At 43.2% G+C, this 19,942-nt stretch overlaps 1 protein-coding gene across 1 annotated transcript in view; it reads right to left on the bottom strand.

Moving 5' to 3' along the window:
* LOC142013023 (uncharacterized) overlaps positions 1-16,950 on the bottom strand; it is a 49,672-nt gene extending 32,722 nt beyond the window's left edge. Inside the window, exons 1-3 of the mRNA XM_074994063.1 lie at positions 16,839-16,950; positions 3,657-3,811; positions 2,983-3,060 (exon numbers count right to left, since the gene is read on the bottom strand). The gene's annotated coding sequence lies outside the window, so the exon portion shown is untranslated. The remainder of the gene's footprint in view (positions 1-2,982; positions 3,061-3,656; positions 3,812-16,838) is intronic.
* Between the last annotated feature and the right edge of the window lie 2,992 nt (positions 16,951-19,942).

Here is a 19,942-nt window from a genome sequence, read left to right as displayed (position 1 = left end):
GAAGAGGCTCCAAGTTGACATTGCTGCTCTGCAAGAGACGCGACTCGCAGAGTTGGGATCTCTAAAGGAAAAGGACTACACCCTTTTCTGGCAGGGGAAAGCCCAAGAAGAACCCAGAGAGCATGGTGTTGGCTTTGCCAGCAGAAACACCCTTCTACAAATGGTGGAACTAGTCATGGGCGGATCAGAAAGACTCCTTCAGGTCATACTTCAAACTTGCGCCGGTCTTGTCCACCTGATCAGCACTTACGCTCCAACCCTGTACGCCACATCAGAAGTAAAAGACAAGTTCTATGACATGCTTAGTGCTGCCATAGCACAAATACCTGCTCACGAACAACTGTACATTTTGGGTGACTTCAGTGCAAGAGTTGGAGCCAATCGTGACTCATGGCCTTCCTGCTTAGGCCACTTCAGTGTCGGAAAAATGAATGAAAATGGACAACTTCTTCTCGAACTTTGCACGTGCCACAGTCTGTGCATCACAAAGACATTTTTCCAAACCAAGCCACAGCACAGAGTGTCATGGAGACACCCACGCTTGAAAAACTGGCATCAACTAGACGTGGTCATCACTAGACATGATAACCTCAAAAACGTCCTTCTGACACACAGCTATCATAGTGCCGATTGTGATACAGATCACTCGCTAGTTTGTTCCAAACTCAAGGTGAGACCCAAGAAGCTGTTCCACTCTGAACCAACTGGAAGGCCCTGCAGCGATGCCAGAAAGACAGCAAACTCAGAGAGAGCTGAAAAGTTCAGAGAGACCCTCGAAGAGAATCTGCGCAGGAGCCCTGGGGGTGCGGATGTGACATCCAGATGGCAGCATCTGAGGGATACAATTTACAACACGGCTTTGTCAGTGTTTGGAAGAAGAGCTAGAAACACAAATGACTGGTTCGAAGCTAACTCCGATGAGATGATTCCAGCCATCGAAAAAAAGCACGCTGCCCTCCTGGAGCACAAACGCTCACCAAGCCAGCATACCCTGCAAGCACTCAGAGCAGCCAGAAAAACAGTACAGCAGACAGCCAGGCGCTGTGCCAACAACTACTGGCTCAAGCTATGCAGCAGCATCCAGACCAGTGCTGACTCTGGTAATCTCAGGGGAACGTACGAGGGCATCAAGAAGGCATTAGGACCCACCCAGAACAAGATGGCACCTCTGAAATCCAAATCTGATGAAGTCATCACTGACAAAGCCAAACAGATGGAGCGCTGGGTCGAGCACTTCTCCGAGCTGTACTCATGCGAGAACGTTGTGGTTGATACAGCCCTCGATGCCGTCAAGCTCCTACCAGTAATGGACGAACTGGATCAGGAACCAACTGTGGACAAACTGAAGAAAGCCATCGACAGCATTGCAGTAGGAAAGGCCCCAGGCCAGGATGGTATACCACCAGAAGTAATCAAGTGTGCCACGGACACCCTCCTGGAACCAGCTACTGTGCCTGTGCTGGAGAAAGGGAGAGGTTCCACAGGATACGCGCAACGTTAACATTGTAACCTTGTATAAGAACAAAGGTGACAGAAGTGATTGCAACAATTATCGTGGAATCTCCCTCCTAAGCATCACTGGTAAACTGTTCACTCGCATCATCCTCGGCTGACTTCAGAAGATTGCTGACACCCTGTCATTGGAGACTGAGCTAAATACGAGGATCAGAAAAGCAGCCACAACTCTGTCCAGACTCAGCAAGAGAGTGTGGAATAACATCAGGTTGTACACCCACACCAAAAGGCAAGTCTACAGAGCCTGCATCCTCAGCACCTTCCTTTACGGCAGCAAGTCTTGGACCCTGTATGCCCGCCAGGAAAAGAGGCTGAATGTCTTCCACTTGTGCTGCCTCAGGCGCATCCTTGGAATATCGTGGAAGGACAGAGTGTCCAACATCGCCATCCTTGAGCAAGCTGGAATCCCAACCATGCACACCCTCCTCAGGCAGCGGCAGCTCCGCTGGCTTGGCCACGTCCACAGGATGAATGATGGAAGGATCCCAAAAGACATCCTGTATGGCGAGCTAGCCTCTGGCAATAGACCTCCCGGGCGCCCCCAATTGCGCTACAAAGATGTTTGCAAGAGAGACCTCAGGGAGGTAGACATTGAGCCAGACAGCTGGGAGGAGCTGGCAGACGATCGCAGCAGATGGAGGCAGGGACTACACAAGGGCCTTCAGAAGGGTGAGATGAGGATCAGACAGCTTGCAGAGGAGAAGCGAGCCCACAGAAAGCACAGTAAGGACCTGCCAGACACCCACTACACATGCAAGAGATGCAGCAAGGACTGTCACTCTCGTGTGGGCCTTCACAGTCACAGTCGACGCTGCAAATGATGATCCCAAATGGAACTAGGAAGGGCGCAATCCATAGTCTACGTAGACTGAAGGATGCCTACTACTACAGGGAACTGTGGGATAGGTTCCCACACCACACTGCAACAGCACTCAATTTAAGCTACTTGTGTATGGCAGCAGTAAGTCAATTTTGTGGGGCGCATGTGGGAAGGTGAAGATGCTCAAAACTGAATGGATAAAACCCAGCATTAAGAAACAGATTTTAATAAAATCAATTTTATCTCATAGTGTAGACGCAGCCTAAGATTACTGGTAAGATATTTAGATATTTTTATATAGGTTGTGATTGGGTGTGTGTTGGTGTCCTGCATTCTGTTGTTTGTAAGTATAGGCAGAGTTAAGGCTGCATGTACATTTTCTAGAAGGAGCACAGTAGGAAGTACAAGCAAGGAAGGTGTGCCACTATAGTGAATAGATATAAGGAGAATAACAATTCATAACTTTGACCCATGTCAGGTGATTAGGACCAATCTTTTTACTAGCATTCCTGCATGTGGCACCTTTTATTAAAGTAGACTTCCAGAAGAGAAACAACCATTAGCCATTAACAAACCAAAAAACAAGAGCATAACCACCACTAAATGCTAATATCTCCGTGCAGGATCATTGTGTCAATATGAATTACCTTTTCCCGTGCTTTTCAACCAAGGCACTTATAGCATTATTGGTCAGCTGGCATCCATTAGCAGAAAAGCCCTGGAGGCTGGAATGTAAAAGGACAGTTATTTCTGTATATTTTAGAAAAATCACTAGTTTAAGTCCACCAGCTTCAAAGGAGTTACACCACAGTTGTATTTGTCCTGTCACCCTCCTGTTACTTCGGAGACATAAAAGGACTGAAAACTGGCTGCATCTGTCCAACAGAGAAATTCTATCTCAAAAGAACTCCCAACTTATACAAGTGTACTGGCTCCAGGCCCTGTGTTTACTATCCCCACCTCTCCCACAGGGAGCAGTCAGGGACTTTTTGGAACCAGGCAGGGAGAGGGCCATCTCAGACCTCGGTTCTGTTATACCTTTTTTGCCTGCCTCTGTGACATAAGTATGTGATGTTATGAAGAAACTGTGACTCCACCCAGGTTACGGCTTGACCTGGGAGCCACAGTTAGAACCCACTCTGAGACCCCTTCAATTCCTCCACACTAAGCAGAGCTTTGGCACAGAAGCGTCATATACCCAGTGAATATAACTGAACTCTCTTGTACTTTGCACAGATAAGCAGATCCACAGGAAGAATTCAAACTTATTGCTGTAAGCTAAGCAGGTGGACAAAGGGGGAGGAGATTTAAGTATTTTTACCTTAAAGAAGCTTCTGCTAGAGCAACGACCCCTAAATCAGTAGCCCCTGTCCAGCTTATATCCACAGAAGTCAGTTGGCTGCAAAAGTTGCTTGCATGGAGAAGAATTGTGTCACCTCGGAATCTAGGACCATGGCAGCTTGTTATGTTTAATTCCTGGGTGTAGAAAGAACAAATAACTACAGCACGGATCTTTAAATAAGGACTACAACTTGTAGCAGTTTCCCTTTCAGACTATAAACTAGCTGTACTGTCTCCCTCTCCTTGCACTGTTATTTTTCAATGCAACATCACATTTTCATATATTTTCACACACACCATTGGTATTTTCTGCTATTGGGGGATAAATATTAGTGGGCCTCTAACAGAGCCACTGCAAGATAGACAAGGTGCATTCATCTGCAAACCAAATTGTGGACTTTTGCCATTGCAAACAGACAACCCCCACAATATACTGTTGGAAAAGGACCACCCTAGCAATTAAGGGTTCATCTTTGACCAAAAATTTTAATTGATATTGACTAGCTTTCACTTCACTAACTTCACCATGAAAAGAAGACGTACAGCATGTTACAGCAGATCCTCAGCACTCCACAGGGTTGGTCTCTTAGGCTACGTCTACACTACAGCAATCTGTCCACAGAAGTTAATATCAGAAGATATCTTCTGACAAAACTTCTGTCAACAGATTGCAGCCACACGTTCTGCTCTGTCAACAGAGAGCAGCCAGACTGCCGGCTGCTCTCTCTCGACGGAAAGGCCAACCAGAAGCACGGCAGAAAAGGCTGCCCAGTGACCTGGAAGCCCTGTCTGTTGACAGAGGGCCTCCTGGAGCATCCACATAGCTTTTTTGTCAACAGATTCTGTCGAGAAAAGCATTCTGCCTCATGGGGGAGAGGCAGAAGGCTGTTGATAAAAGTGCCAAGTTCTGTCAACAGTATGTCAACAGAATGAATTTTTAGAGTGGACGGTCCATAGATTTTGTCAACAAAAGTCTCTACTGTAGATGTATCTTTAGAGGCTACAATACAAACCACTCATTTTTGATCAGCCTGATTTTTTAATTGGTGTCAAAAAGACAAACTATTCCTTTTTAAATTACATACAGAAAAGATTACAGTTGTTTTATTAATTCACTCTGAATTAAGTAAAATGACAATGGAACAACCTCTCAAAACAAGGTTTTATGGACCACTTCAAGTACTGTCCACCTCAAGTGTTCAAAAATCAAGAATCAGGTCCCAAAACAACATGCTTGACTTTAAAATAGTGATATTTGTAAATAATAAAAAATGTGATTCCTTTATGTGCCTTTTGGTTTCTGAACTTTTAGTGTTCTCATTTTCAAGATTTTCTCGGCAACCTTGAGGGCAATAAATTTACTTTTGTATATTTTACATGAAAGCTGACATTCTCACATAAGCAATTAAAATCTAGGAGCTGAGGTTTTAAGAAAACCACCAAAACTGCTAGACAGGCAATTAATATCACAAAAGTTGGCAACATTGTAGGGACAGATTAGTCTATGTCTGCACATGTCCACATTGGTCAGCAATTCCATTTTGATTGTAAACAGGATTGTGCCTTCACTTTTGCCGTTTAACCCCCATAATGGATTAAGATAACCAGGAGTTTTTAGCAAAGACTCTTTGTGTCCACTAGTTGTAGATAACAATGGAGAGCATCAAGATTTATTAATCCATATGATCTTCCTTTCAAATGGAAGCACCTTAGAATAGTGAGCTGGCTGCCACCCAGATAAACCAGTTTTCCCCAATCCAGACTTCAGGTGGACTGTCAACAAGCAATATATCACCTGAAAAGGGACTTAAACTGCTCTCAGAGTTTACCTCACAGAGGGGCATGGAATTTTATAAACGGATACGTTCTGGTCTTAGCAGGAGTACCTTCTCATGGTCCCAAACAAGGCAACACTTGGTAATAGGAGAAGGAAGAAAGGAGCATCTTGTGAGCATGGGTGGGAAGGGTGAAACATCGTCAAGACAAAAGATACTGGAGATGTGAGAATACTGGAAGCAGAGATTGTCATGCAGGTCTTTGTTATTCTCCCACCAATCTGTATCTCACTTGTGCTTTGTCTATGAATGAAGCGTTTAGGCATTGTTTTGTGATAGCTATTTCTCTCTCTGGCTACGTCTACATGCGAAGGTTTTGGCAACAAAACCTGGAGAGCGTCCAGATTCCCAAGGCATTCTGTTGACAGCAAATAGACAAAATGCAGCACTTTGGTTGACAATCTTATCCCACTCCCCACGAGGCATAACACCTCTGTCAACAGAGATCTGTCAACAGAAAGCCAGTCTGGACATTCTAGGGGGGTCCTCTGTCGACAGCCAAGGCTTCTGGGACACCAGGCAGCCCTGTCTGCTGTGCTTCCAGTTGGCTGTTTTGTCAAGAGAGCGGCCAGGCTAGTGAACATCCACAAGGAGCACTCTGGTAGCATTTGAACATTTGGAACATATTCTAACCGAACATTTCTAACAGACAGTACTGCGGGAGCATAAACAAGTAATTTCAGCACATGCTTAAAATTTAGTTAATACTTCAGCCATGCTTTTGTGTTTTTTTCTGTTTTGCTTTCCCCGCCCCCACACTCCACAGCCAATCCCAAGGTTGTGGCTGCCAAGGAAATACCAGCACTAAAAAAGCACTGTGAATAAGTGCTCTGCATCACTGTGGTCTGCACCCTGCAAGGATTACATGTATGGATCTGACATTAACAGAGGGCACAATTGAGTGCTAATTTTTTTCACTGCCATTACATCTCTGTAATCCTTACCAAGAGATATCAAATGCAGGCAGTTGCTAATGTTCCCACAATTATCTTCTGAGCTGTAATACGTGTCACGGTGCAGGTTTTTGTCTGTTTTACATAAGATTTTTTTTTCAGATCAACAAATATATTATTATGCCCCTTTCAGTTGTTCTCCCCTTCACATTCTGTTCCCTTGTAATTGATTTATATGCAGCCAACTCTGAAGTACAGTCATGGTGATAACTGAAAATTTTTAAATACCAAGAGTTTCATGACAGTAGATCCATTGACTAAATGCCACAGGCAGTTTCTTTATGAGGTTTCTGTACAAGCTTCTGGAGTGAAAAGGAATCCATTTCCTGACATGAGACCCCGGATTGGTATTAGTTGTCTTTTTTTGACTTGAAGGGCACATCAAATTTTACAACCTCTGGCAATATTCTATTGAAAGTAGAAATTGATTATCAAGTCTGGGATTTTCTTTAATGCAATTTTGTTTATTCAGAAGGAATGTAAAAGTCTCTGTTTCTCTGAACACAGAAGGAACCAGAAACAATAGAATATAAATTTAGTTTATAGCCTCATCTCTCTGTAGTCAACCCTAGACCCCAAATGTATTGTCTTTTGCTAGTATTTTCCATGGTTGTACACTGTGCTCAGAGATATCTCCTTGGCTTTCTGGCATTTTGGCTCTGTCTCTGTTTTTGTGTTGGGACCCTAGTTTGTATATTTCACACACACACAAACATGGAATGGTAGGAGTAGAGAGGTCATGTGATATGCTGGCGGGAGTGGTGCTACCAGAGTTCTCAAAAAACTGCAAAGGTGGGAAGTCTGGAATTTTTAGAATTGTAGGTCAACAAGGGGTCTGCTGCATTTGGTTTACTGTTTGAAAAGATCCATGATCTCCAGGTGCTTCTCCTTCTTTTCCTGCTAGGACTCTTGGGTCTTTCTCCTGTCCGCTCTTTCCTTCTCCATGCCGTCCTCTCTGTTGGCCCTTCAGTCTCTTTGTTCATACTCTGATGCAGCACTGGCTTGCAGTATCATAATACATTCATCTTCTCTAGTCATCTTCTTTCTTCTCATCCTCTGGGTTAGGCATTCCTTATTGCTGCAACTGATGACAGACAGATGGATCATTGGATCATTCCAGTCAGGTTAGAATGGCAAAGACAAGTTTCAAACCTCCCTTCCCTAAGCCCCATGTTTAAAAAGACATGTTCATTAGTATTTCTTCTTTGATACATCTGAGTGTGGCCTGTCGTGTGAGGGATGTAAGGAATTTCAGTTTCACGAAGCTATAGCATTTTGGTCCGTAGTTCACACATATCACTAGACAACAATGAATATTGACACTATTTTCCACAGTGATGCTTTTGGCTCACTGTTCACGCCTTAGAGTAACAAAGGTACAGAGAATTACTACTGGCATCCTGAAGCTGCCCAAGCCCATATGCTGTTAGCCTGTTTACTGAAATGGTGCCAGCTAAATTCATCCTGGAATGGGAAAGTGTCCTACATGTAAGAAGGCATAAGACAACCAGCTCTAGAAACAATTAGAACAAGACTCCCAAGCATCTTCATAGAAGTTTTACTGAGTCCCTCACGAAAATATAAGAGATACCCCTACGTACATAAACAAACAGGTTGGCATGCCCCATTCCCACCCAACCCAGTAGTGGAACCAAAACCACATGCAAACTCTATCTCTGTTTGTTGTACCACTACCTCTTCTCATGTGAGTAAAATAATGAAAACAGTTAACACCTTTGTCTTAATATGGGGATGTATATGCTGGGGGTATACTGAAATTTGAATATTGTAAGGAAAATTATATATACATACTTACTGAGCTTCCTTCCTTGTCATTGGTCTGGTCCATGCTCAGTTTGTGGAACTGGTTACACTGTTGTTGAATCTCAAACAGGGGTTGAATTGTGGCATGCATGGTGCTCTAACCCCTTCAATCACCTCACTGCTTGAGTCTATGTCTTGAGCGTTTCCAAGATGTCCATGTTGATCTGCAGGGTGAGGGTCTCCATCAAGCTTGCCAGGCAGTTGTAAAAGCCACAGATCTGTGGTTTACTTTTTTGGCCTCTCTGACCTTATTGTCACATTTAGCAAAGTTCCTTAGTCTGAGTGGCACTACTGCTGATCCTTACCACATCCCTTTGCCTGCATTTCTTGTGGAATATTTTCATAGATGTCCATGTTTCTCTGACCAGTCTGTAGCTGTGTTTGCACAACCTCTTCTCATGGGCACAGGAGCACCAATAATTCCTATCTACTGGTGCCTGGAGCTGGCAATGCTGGTTGGTCAGTTGCACAGAAAAAGGGAGAATTGCTAAATCTGCTCTCCCAAGAGGGCCATCAGTAACAGCACTTTCATAAATACACAAGAATTTTTAACATGGGGAGAGACTTCTAGTCTCCATGTCTCCAGGGCAATTTAGTTTCCAACTGTGACCAAAGCAGTCACTGTTGCAGGAAATGAAGCATTGTGGGACAACTGTTCAAGGACTGTTAGGTTCAATGCAGATCATGCAGCACCTACAAATTCATCGCAACTCAGTAGATCAGTTATGGCTTCACACCATTTGAGGAGGTCTTTTTACCACCTGTCTGTAGCAGAGCCATTATGTTAGTCGGTGGCAAATTTGAGCATAGACAAATATGCAAGGAAGTTGATGCAAGGCAACCTATGTTCACTTCACAATAGTGTAGTCCAGGCCCCAGGGTACACCACAACCCCTTCTCAAAAGCAGCCTTTCCACTCACTTCAGTAGGAGCTGGATTTGGTCCTACATGCAATTAGATTAAGTAGACAAAACAAGAAGAAGCCCTGTGGTACCTTATAGACTAACAGATATTTTGGAGCATAAGCTTGCGTGGACAAAGACCCACTTTGTAGTAGACAATAAGCAGAAGTTTCAGAAAACTAAAATAAAGCTAATTGCCTAATTTCACAAAATTTAGATTTCTCAACAAAATGGTAATTACTTATTATTGCTATTACTTATTATTGCTATTGTCTTGTACTTTAAAATAAATCAAAATCTGCCGAATGCATATAAGTATGTCCAAAACCCTGATTTAGAGAACAGACCTGATTCTATTCATTATTCTTAAACTTGTGAGAAAGGGCATGAAATTAAATAACTATTACACAAACAGTGAATTGCTTCAAAAATTACCTGAATTATTTTCAGCAGTGTCATATAATTGCACAAATGTCAGAACACAATATTTCCATTATGCAACGCATGGCAGCAGTCCAGTAATAGTTCTGGCTTTGAAGAAGATAACTGATTTCATATCAGCTGACACTTTATTTACACATCACTATTTCTAGAGAATTGTTTGTTTATATATTTGTTTCTGATGGATTTGTTTATACTATTGAGATAGTACAGTATTTATTTTAGATCTAAATGTACAAGAGAAAGATAGAGAAAACTAGCAGGTTACAACGAGTGAAATGTACTTGAAATGTAATTGTTTGGATTGTTTGAATTGTTTAGTTTGTAGTGGCTACTTGTATTATGAACAGAACATATGTCAATGCAAAACAATATTTAGCTATTGTCAAATCTTATGTTCTGATGACTACATATGTTCATTTTTACTATATAACGACTTGATTCATTAGAACAGATCTAAGGCTTTTAAAGTGAATAGTGGTAGGGCTTTGACACCTCTTCCCTATTCCCCCCGACCCCAACCCTTACAACCAAGCATAACTAAGCTGATGGAACTTGGCTGACCATTTCTAAAGCTGAATCTTTCTCATTTGAAATCATAATGGAAATGCGTTTCTTCCTAATTTATATTATTGATAAACTAAAGTGAGAAGAAAAGTTGTATAGATTGCTTTGAAACAACATCTTTAAGGGCCAAAATGTCCAATCTCAGATGCTTTGATGCAAACATATATGCAAAATATTCATGTGAATATATAAATATTTACACATGTAAATATTCTGTATTTCCCTTGACACTAGAGCCAGGATTTCACCCTATTTCCATGTACATATATACAAAAAATAAGGTACAAGAAAACTATATTTTGCAGGTTAAATCAAAGTTTATATTAGGAAATCTGACATGTGAGAAGGCAAACCACATTAAAAGGGAAAATGTATTCTATGGCACAGGCAAGAGACAGTTATTCCCTTCACAGAATCACAGAAAATGCCAGGAGGGACCACTGTGACCATCTAATGTGATTTCCTGCATAACAGCAGCCACAGGACTTCTCTGAATCAACTTCAGTTTGAATCACCTCGGCTACATCTACACTAGCCCCAAACTTCGAAATGGCCACGCACATGGCCATTTCGAAGTTTACTAATGAAGCACTGAAATGCATATACAGCGCTTCATTAGCATGCGGGCGGCCACAGCACTTCGAAATTGACGCGCCTCGCCGCCATGCGGCTCGTCCCGACGGGGCTCCTTTTCAAAAGGACCCCACCTACTTCTAAGTCTCCTTATTCCCATGAATAAGGCAGGGGGTTGGGGAGCAGGATCTGGGAGGGGATATGGGTGCAGGAGGCAAGGCAGAGGGTTTGGGTTATGTGGGGTATGCGGGGAGGAGGGGGCAGAGAACCAGTGCTGTGCAAGGCTGGGGAGGTACAAGGGTTAGAGGAAGGTCTGGAGTGCTAGAAGCTGGGTGACTCCCAGCCAGCAACTCAGCACCATGCGCTTCTGTGAGGGGAGCAGGAGGAGTGTTTCAAACAGGAAACTCCCACTGGCTAGAAACGAGCCAGTGGGATAGTGATCTGTCTCCCCCCACACTCCTAGGCTCTCAGCCATTGAAAAATAAAGAAGGTCCCTGAAGCCATTTTTTCTGAGTGACATGCAGGAGCAGGCGCAGACCCTCCCTGCTGTGTCTGTAGGCCAGGTCCAGAAGCTTAGTGGGCCAGATCACAGCCACAGGCCACCATGTCCACTGACGCTTGTACGGCTATTCTGGAAACTAGCTTTTGTGGGGTTGATTTGCCCTATGGCTGGTGGCCTCAACAACTAAAGATTTTGGTTGTGGATGGAAAAACAGGAAATCCATTCTCTTGCCCAGGAGATAGTATTTCCTGTCTGTTCTCTTCCATGTTGGGGCCATCTAGGTAGGTATCTTCCAGATCATATCCCAAAACATTGTTCTCTACATTCCACCTCTTTATTTTTTTCAAAGAGTGAGATTTTTGTGCCATATTTAAACAGATCACCACAGAAATAAAGACCCCATTCAACAGTTAGGCTCAAGTTTAACTTGAAACAGACTGTTTATTGAGTTCAACAGAACATCAAAGACTACATGGCAAACAATCTCCTTTCTTACTCGTCTGATGAAGCCACAGCAGCTGGATTATTTTCTTCTGAAAAAAACGTATGATTTTTCTATGTAGAGAGGAGCACTGAAATCTTTCAGCTGTGTCAACAGCAGCATTAGTGTAGCGCAACAGATAGAATTTGTCACACTCTTTGATAATCAAAGCTACCTTTTAGCCTGAGTGGACATAAGGAGTCATGAGTTTTGAGGTCTTCTTGTGAAAACATCCATGAATTCTGACGTTTTATTCCTGCTAAAGGGTGGATGGATATGGTGGCAGTCATGCCAGTAAGTTAAACATTGAGCTGAATGGAAACCTAAAAGAAAGCAAGAGGTCAGCAACTTTCCTGGAGAGAGAGAGAGAGACAGACAGACACACACACACACACACAAAACAGGCTATTGAATTCTCACTAAGGCCGTGTCCACACTGCTACAAATCTTCAAAATAGCCATGCTAATTGAATATTCAGCGACTCATTAGTAGTCGCAAGCTTCCGGCTGCGGCACTTTGAAAGCCCCGCTTTTGAACACCCATGGCTCAGCGCAGCTACATGGGGGTCCTTTTCGAAAGGATCCTGCACATTTCGAAATCCCTTTATTCCCTTCAGCTGATAGGAATAAGGGGATTTTGAAGTTGGCGGGGTCCTTTTGAAAAGGACCTCTGTCTGGATGAGCTGCGCAGGAGCAAAACATGGCAATTTTGAAAATCCACAGCTGCCGGCATGCTAATGAGGTGCCGAATATACATTTCAGCGCCTCCTTAGTAACCTTTGAAATGGCCATTTGCATGGCCATTTTGAAGATTTGTGCTAGTGTAGACATAGCCAAAGAGCTGTAAGGCCAGAGATGATCAATTGCTGCAGGCCTCCCTACATAGAGGACTGGGTCCCTAGGGATCTGCAGGAGGGTAGCACCCCAGACAGAGCAGCTATGTGCAGGAGCTGATGGAACTAGAGAGAGCTTCTGGCTCGCTGCTTGGACTTGCATGCCTGAGGCCCTGAGAAAAGTAGGAAGAAGGTGCTGGGGCTCTGGAAGAGTGGCTTGGGAAATCTGAAGCAGCATAAGCAAGAATTTAAAGAGAGGCAGAGGGATGCTGATAACTTCAGGATCTCTGGTAAAGAACTTGGAGTATTGGGAGGGCCTCAGTCTCCCCCAGTCACCACAGGGAAAGGGTTAGAGACTAAAATTCAACTGAGATCTTTCCCCTTACTCCTGGAAGGAGGAAAATATGGACAGTGCCAGACCAGAGGGCTCAGTCAAAAAGAGGTTGCAGCAGTACTGGTGTGGCAGCCACGGAGCACTACAGGTAGGCTGCCCTATATAGTGGCTCATGACTGAAGGCACCCAGCACTTGATAGTGCAGCTTACCTTGACACAAATCACTATATAGCCAGCCATGCCTGGGTACCTTTCATTATATAGTTCGTCATGCCTGTTGGATGAGAATCACTAAAGTTAGGCAGCAGGGACTAAAGCCGTAAAACACAAGCAAAAGAAAAACCACAAAGAAAAATTGAAAACACAAAGAAATGACTGTTCACACTCTTCATCATTTTCATTTCACAGGAAAATGCAGAGGAGAGGAGACTAAATATAGTGCAGCTTACCTGTAGTGTATCGCAATTTTGGAAGGGGTGGGTCCTGATTAACAAGTTGAGGGGGTGGGTCCTGATTAACAAGTTGAAGGAATGGATAAGAGAGAGTAATTGTAACAGTGATAATTTCAAATAAATAAATTTGGTTTTAAAACGTAAGTGGTCAATGGATCAGAAATGCGTGCTCCTCAACATTGGTGGTGGAATGCAAATTTCATACCTTCAGCAGCTTTTCCTATGCATCCATTGCATACTCTATGCCTGACTTCATTTTTCAGGCTGCGCACATTATATTGTGAAAGTCACCTGACGTTAGTCATTCTCACCCAGGTGAAAGTCACTAAATTTAGTGTATGTTGCCTGGGTGAGGAGCACCGTATAGTGATTGCTTCCTGTTTAGTGTGTCCTGCCTCTTACACTGGCACAAAACCACGTTTGCAGGCAATGAGGACAGGAGAGGCACCATCAAAAGGGCACAACAACTCACAGAACAAATCACTGTGATGCCCAGCAGGAATTACACAGCCAGGAGTTGAACTGTGACAGCAGCATAGCAACTATTATAGCCAAAATGTTTCTCTGTTATCAAACATAGCCTCTATCTTAAACAAACATAGCAAGCAGGGTGTAACACCTACATACCCAATGCAAACCAACTTTCGTGACACTTGTGTGATTCTCATTCATACGAAGTCCCCTATGCCATGCTCTGATCCTCTACACACTGTCAAGTAATGAATGAGAATCAAGTTCTTATTTTTTAAACCCATAATTCCATTGTTTCCCTTGTTAGCATGCCTACCATGACATTTCTAATTCAAAATTGTCATGTTACAAGAACGTTAAGGATGGTGATTGTTACCAGTTTTATCAGTAATTTAGAATGGTTAAAGTACTGGCTTTAAACACACTGGCCTTGATTATCCTTCCATTACATCTGTGTAAACAAGAGTAATTTCATGACATAATAAAAGATACTAATATATTACTCCAGTCTCAACACTATGCAAGGGACATCTTTTTCTTACACTCATTTACCTTTTTGCTTCTATAACCCCATATAATAGAACAGAGAGACTATTAGGCTTATTAAGGAGCTTTTCAAGAACTGGGAAGCACAAACACTTTCCCATTACGGAGAAGCATAATTACTAGATTCTCAGCTCTCTTAGTACCTGCCCTGAGATACTTAGCAGTCCCAGTCAACAGCATCAATGCTGAACACTCCATTTTATAAAACGTGCTTATGGACAACAGATGCTGCATAAAATATAACAATCTATCTCTGAATAACCTGTTCTATACCACAATTACAACAGTTTGCCAAAGGGACTTTACTAAAAAGACTTAATTTTCTTTGTTTTTGTTTGAAAAATTCTTGCACATGTGACAGCATGAGGACAGGTGAGCAACTTCCAAGAGGAAAAGCAGCTTGAAAGAGCCCTGGCAATAGAAGCAGAATGGAAGCAGACAGGAAGAGGCTGCCTTAAATCAATTAGGACCAGCTGGTACCACCTGAGGCTGTGCCTTTTAAAAATCTTCCCCCAGTAGTGCAGCGTGTAGGAGGAGGGTGGAGATTTGAACAAGCAAAGAGGGAGCTAGAGAGAGGTGCAAACAACTAAAAGTAACTCCGGAGACAGCAGAGGCAGTGAGCAGCTCCCACAGGGAACCTCGGCTGAGGAGACTGAGTGCCCAGCCCTACCAAATGGGGAGCTTTTACCCGCTGCCCTTTGAGTCCAGGGACTAAAGCTCAAACCCCAAGATTGGCAACCAGGCCCCATGCTGCAGGACCAGGGACTGAGCAGAGGACTGGGGCCCAGGAGATACACAGATCTTGCCACACACAATATGCACATATAATTTCAAAATAGTTTAATTGACAAAGAAATGAAAGTGACTGCATTAATATTGTTTGGTTTTGTGTAAGTGGTGCACTGTAACACTTGATTACTAAAATGTTCAATATTTTGTGCTGTCGTCACCAAACCGTGATTTTATACATTCCTATCCTAATTGTTCTGTAAATTTTGCCGAATTTTACTCTGACAAAATCATACCCATACTTATTATCTAGCCCTTTCCTAATGATTCCTAACATCGAATTAGCTTTTTTAAAATGCTACTGCATATTGACTGGATATTTTCAGAGAATTATCAACGATGACTCCACTCTCTTCATTGAGTGGTAACAACTAATTAAGACCTTATCATTTTGTAAGTACAGGTTGAACCTCACTAGTGTAGCACCCTCGGGATTTGATTGGTGCTGAACAAGAGAATTTGCGGCACCAAGGGATGTCAGTATTATCTAGCAGATCACCAACATGGCCACTGCTTACCGTGCTCTTCAATGACATTTAGGGGTAAATTAGAGCTAACTAATAGCATGGAACACTAAGAGCCAGGACTGGAGCTTGTAAACAAACTTTATGGGACCCTGGGAAACTTAGCCACATCCATAATAAGTGGATATCCGTCTTATTAAAATTGTGCTGGACTATGGATTTTGCCAAAGGACAGCATGCCAGATTAAAGAATTTCAACCTATGTAAATGGGATTTTTTACAGTGTGCGGGATTTTGCATTTATCTACATTAATTTCATCTGCCATTTGTAACCCAGTCTCCCAGTTTTGTGAGAGTCCTAAGTAAAGTACAAAGCTGGCTGCAGAGTTACAAACTTGAATAAATTTGTGCCACCTGCAAACTTAGCCACCTCATTGTTTGCCCCTTTTTCCAGAGCATTTACGAGTAGGCTGAACAGAACTCGTTCCAGTACACATCCCTTTTCATTGTGAAAAATGACCTTTTATACCTGCCCTTTGCTTCCTCTCAGTTACTGATCCATGAGAGGACGTTCTCTCTTATCCCATGACTGCTTTCTTTGCAGTAGACACTTTGATGAGAGACCTTACAAATGAGGTATAGGATGAGAAACCAATGGTACAATAGAAGGATGGGGGAAGCACAAAGAAACAAGGTGACATGAGAAGCATAACATTTTAAAAATACAGTAAAAGCCATGTTATCCAGCACTCAGCTCACTGGCAAGCTCAGTTAACCAGCACCTGCTTGGGCAAGCAGCCAGCTACCTGGCAGAGCCATCAGCAGCAGTTACAGCAGCAGTGGGGCTGGTGACCCCAGTTCATGTAACCAGCACATTTAGAACATAAGAAGAATACATAAGAACATAAGAATGGCCATACTGGGTCAGACCAAAGGTCCATCCAGCCCAGCATCCCATCTGCCAACGGTGGCCAATGCCAGGTGCCCCAGAGAAGGAGAATTTCATTAGCCAGCAACCTCTGTTCTCCAGGGATGTCAAATAATAAAGCTTGTGCTTTATTGTGAAAAGTTGGTAAGAAAAGCAGACAACTGAATGAAATATTATATATATACACACACACACATATATACATTTATCTATTTTATTGGATGTCTGCAAAAGTAAAGCTGTATTCCAAACATAGGCTAATGTTACCTTAAGAGAGTCCCTGCAGTGCTGAAAGAACTTCTTTAACCCCCTATGAGTAATGCTCTGTGTTTCATCATGGCAATGGTAAAGTGTGAAACACTGGGGATGGTGTAGTCCTAGGTTGATCAGCCCTTCATCATTCAAACAATGGCAATCTGCAATCTGAATCTGCTTCCCTGGGAAAAAAAGAACCAGATTATCAAAATGGACTAATACAAAATACAAGTCCATAGTCATTATTTATTTTTATTAGTATAATAGATTATAATTATTGGTAGCTTTCATTTGAAGAACTGAATTTCAGTGTGTATGTGTGCATAATGTTTTTACTAACGTATCCATTATTAAGAGTGGAGCTTGCAAAAAGCCATAGCACATATATCAAGTGATTAGAAAGACAATTTCTTTTAAATGAAGAGCATCATATAATGTTTCCTGAATAATGAAAAAGAGTATCTGAAAATATTGAACTGATGTTTAAATTAGTATTAAAGTCTGAAAACACTTTAACACTGAAAAGACTAAGGTGGACATCCTCAGCTGATGTGAACTATCATAGCTTCATTGATGTCACTGGCTTCATTATACTCAATGGACCTAGGACAGGTTCTGTAACAGCTGAGAATCTGCTCCTCTGTGTGGAATTCAAGCCCTGGTACACCAGGATAAATCTACCATTGAATTTTGTGTTGCCAGGTTTCCAGCCGACATCCTCCTGGTTTTGGTACAGAAGGACTGATTCGGCAAGGTACTGAGCATGTTGTCTGGGATGCTAAGGGCACTCAGCACCTTGCAAGATACAGCCAGTAATTAGATGCAATCACCATGCTGATAATAAAGAAAGAAGTTTCTTGGCCTCTCATACAAGCATGACCTCCACTGCCTAGCCACCATAAGCTTCCTGGTGCCGAATTCAAATTTGCAGGCTTCCTGTTACCTAACTCCTGCATGCCTGGAGAGCAGCAGAGATGGAAGCAGCCACAGTGAACAACTGTGGGGCATTGTGGGATATCTACCTATGGGACACCTCTGGAGGCTAATAAAGTTGATTTAAAGAAATGGCATTTCCATACTAGCCTTAATTCAAACTTTTAAATTCAAACTTGACGCTACACCGACTCACTTTGTGGGTTTTATAATATCAACCTCAGTGCTCCCTAAAATCACCCTAATGGTATTTACAGTGAAGACAGTGACACTGTAAAAAATCAAGCTATCTTAAAATCGACTTTACCATGTAGTGTAGACGCAGCCATAGCAGCTATGAGCTGTATGAGTATCAGACACAATTGCATAAGCTGTAACGTTCAATTGCTTTTGCAGGGTTATTTTCTTATTTGAATTAAGATGCCTATATTACTTTGTTCCAGATTTTTCAGGCTTTTCCCCGCCCTCCCCCCCTGCCCACACGCAAGTTAAAATCTCATGAATTCTGAGCAGCAGACAGCAGCAGATACTGAAAAACTGAATCAGAACTTCTCAAAATCTAGGCTAGCTGTAAAGAATCCTCACTCTTTCTTTGAAGATCTGACATACCTGACTAAAGGTACATCTATGCTGCCCGCTTCTTCTGATGGCATGTGGAGCCCCGGGCTTCAGACCAAACCCTGACACAGATATAAATAGCAGTGCTACCAGCAAAGCATGGCATGAAGGGTGTGGAAAGTACATACCCTCCATTCTCGGGACTCGCTCATACCACGCCTCCCATCTACAGTGCTTAGCAGTGTAGTATAATTTGCAGGGAAATACTTCCCCAACAAGGGAATGGTCCAGCAGGTGGAAGGCAGCAGTGAAAGGTTCTGCCAGCTCCCCAGGAGAGGATCGGACAGCTGTGAGGCACCAGCTCGCAGCTGCTGGAGTTTTTCCGTCCCACACTTCCTTCCCCATGCCAGAGTCTTTGCTCATTCCAGGGGAAAGTTCCAGCAGCAAGGAGCTGTCGAAGCTTTCCCATGCTGGCTCACCACAAGCAAAGCCTTTCACCAAGGTATATAGCTACACACTTGGACACAGCAGGCTATTCAATGTGTTGTACTGCTACACATATACCCTACACCAGGGCTCAGCAACCTTTCCCAGGTGGAGTGCTGAAATTTGACCTTTTGACCTCTATGGACTGTCTGAGAGCCAGTGAGAATTTTTAAAGTCACTAATAGTCCAACTTACAACTGGCAGAGCAGCCCTCTTGTGACCCCAGCATTGTTTTATCAAGGGTTAGTTTAAAAGTATAAAGGGCCATTTCTTGCTGGGATCTGAAATGCTTTTCTCCCCCCGCACAACTACATTAAAGTCCTGACTCCGGCGGGAGCCCTTGCCCCAGCCCCGCACTCATCAGAAACCAGTCCCCTCCCGTTGTCACCTAATTAGTCATTAACCCCAATGTGGGGCATCTGGACGAAATTTAGTAGCTTGGGTGATAACGGGTCAAACTGGATCAGAAATTCCCAGACAAACGGACAGGAAACAATATTATTTGGAGGGCCCAAGCACATCCCGGGGCCACACAGCAGTGGGTTCAGTCTGGCCAGAAAAATATACAGGACTCATTAAAGTTGGGCTTGGCTATGAGGACCAGGTTGTCTGCCCATCCCTACTTCACTGCTGTAGCATCCACCAACAGGCCGTTACCCACCTCTGCTAGGGAAGCCAGCAGAGATTCTGTAAACGGGGAGCCAAAGTCTGACCATGGGAGTACTGCTCCAGCCCTAGCCCTGTGCTCCTGCCCCTCCCTTGGTGGGGAGAGGAGTGGGGTTAAGCGCCCACCACGTGGCACTCTAAATCAGCTCACGTGCCGACAGCGGCATGCATGCCACGGGTTGCCAACCACTGCCCTACATGCTACCCCCAGTCAGATGCAGGGGACTCAGTGGGAAAACTGTCCTGTTACATACCACTAAATCAAGTCAGAGAATGGGCAGAGTTAGTCTGTACACAGTAAATGCATGAAAAAATATTGTGTTGCTTAGGAGACCTCAGTTTGGGAGATGTTTGATGGAGGACTCATTAGATAATCTAAAATGTATAGATGATAGTTTTCAAATGCAAAAAAATGGCATCTAACATGAGGTAATTATCTTGAACCTCATAACAGACAAACCTCAATTGATCAT

This window comes from Carettochelys insculpta, chromosome 5 (assembly GCF_033958435.1).
Source record: "Carettochelys insculpta isolate YL-2023 chromosome 5, ASM3395843v1, whole genome shotgun sequence".
Lineage (NCBI taxonomy): Eukaryota > Metazoa > Chordata > Testudines > Carettochelyidae > Carettochelys > Carettochelys insculpta.
Note: the sequence above shows the minus strand (reverse complement) of the source record. Positions and strands in the feature narration are given on the sequence as shown.